Source organism: Petaurus breviceps, unplaced genomic scaffold (genome assembly GCF_028583685.1).
Source record: "Petaurus breviceps papuanus isolate PSGF00001 unplaced genomic scaffold, PetGlider_PUasm1.0 185, whole genome shotgun sequence".
In the NCBI taxonomy this organism is placed as follows: domain Eukaryota; kingdom Metazoa; phylum Chordata; class Mammalia; order Diprotodontia; family Petauridae; genus Petaurus; species Petaurus breviceps.
This window is the reverse complement of record NW_027185797.1, coordinates 25,097,640-25,099,055: the sequence shown is the minus strand read 5'-3', so window position 1 is coordinate 25,099,055 and position 1,416 is coordinate 25,097,640. Positions and strand designations below refer to the sequence as shown.

At 76.2% G+C, this 1,416-nt stretch overlaps 1 protein-coding gene across 1 annotated transcript in view; it reads left to right on the top strand.

Annotated features, from left to right (window-relative positions):
- Positions 1-925: 925 nt before the first annotated feature.
- SNRK (SNF related kinase) overlaps positions 926-1,416 on the top strand; it is a 54,861-nt gene continuing 54,370 nt past the window's right edge. The window contains exon 1 of the mRNA XM_069088606.1: positions 926-1,050. The gene's annotated coding sequence lies outside the window, so the exon portion shown is untranslated. The remainder of the gene's footprint in view (positions 1,051-1,416) is intronic.

The window sequence follows — 1,416 nt, the reverse complement described above, 5'->3', positions numbered from 1 at the left end:
CTCCTTCCTCCCAGGCCCCGCCACTGCCAGGTCCGGTCGGGGCTGCGGGCCGGTGCAGAGGCCGGGCCTTTCCCACGGTGGGCATCGCATCCCTGCCCAGTAAGGCTGGCACACCAACCTCTGCTGACGGCCCGCACTAAAGGGTGTATGCACGCGCGTGTGAGTGCGTGTGCGCTCAGGACAAAGTCCAGGAGCCAGGCGCTGCTCCGCAGCACCCCCAAACCCGAGAGCTTCTGTCCAGACTGAAGAGCGTGGAAGGGCTGCCCGGGGCTGGCGGCTGCCTTCTGAAGTGGGGGGCCGCAGTCTGGGGGTCCCCGGCTCTTGTTTCTAGCCACCATTCTCTCCCCAGCTTTCCCGGCCTCTTCCGCTTCCTCTAGCCGGCCACAAGTGAGCGGGGACCCCCACGCTCCCCCGCCAGACCCCCACCCCGCGCTGCCTCACCCCTCCTGGGCCCCTGGCCCCGCCCCCATCCTCTTCCTCCCCGCATTCCCTCCCCCTCCTGGCCCCGCCCTGGCCTTTTCCCCTTTCCCCCCCTCCCCTGCCTCTTTCCCCTCTTCCCCTTTTCTCCCTCTCCGCGCCCCCTTCTTCCCGGTCCCTTCCCTTTTCCCTTCTCCTCCCTCTTCTCCTCCTCCCCTCCCCCACCCGTTCTCTGGGTCCCCGACTCCTCTCTTCCCCCCCCAGCAGCCCCGCCCTCTCCGCTTAAAGGCCCCGCCCCGCCCCTCCAGCAGCTCCGCCCCTCCTCTCCCCTCACCCTCCTTTCCCCCTCTCCGCCTCAGCGCCCAGCGCCCGGCCCCGCCCCACCGTCTACATCACAGTGACGCGCGCGGTCAGCGCAGGCGCAGGGGCGCCGGCCGGCCCTGCCCCCTCCCCTCGCTCCCCCTCCCCCTCTCCCCGCTCCCGCCCTCCTCCCGCCCTCCTCCCTCCTCCCCTGCCCCCTCCCCTGGGCGGCCCCTCCCGCGGCCGTCCGGCTGCCTGCTCAGTGCTATGCTCGGGGCGGGCGCGGGGCGCGCGGGCATCGGGGCGTCGGGGCCGTTGGAGGCGCCGGGACAGGTAAGGGCGGCCGGCGGGGCGGGCGCGGGACGCGGGGGGGCGCGGGGGCCTCCGCAGGGCCGACCCCCGGCCTGGCCCGGCCCGGCCCGGCCCCGCCGCCAAGTTGGCCCCAGCCCGGGCGGGGGAGCGAGTGGCCCGAGCCTCGAACCCCGAGCCGGAGCCCCCAGCGCGGCCTGAGGGCCGGGGGACCCGCGCTGGGCGAGGAGGGGCGGGCGGGGGCCCCGCATCAGCGGCCACCTGCGCCCCCGCCCGGGCCGAGCCCCCCCCCCCCCCGACCCCTACCCCCCCGCTCCCCCAGCGACCCGCACCCCCTCCCCGGGGACACGCACCCTCCCCCACCCCCCCCCCCCCCCACCCCGCCCCCCC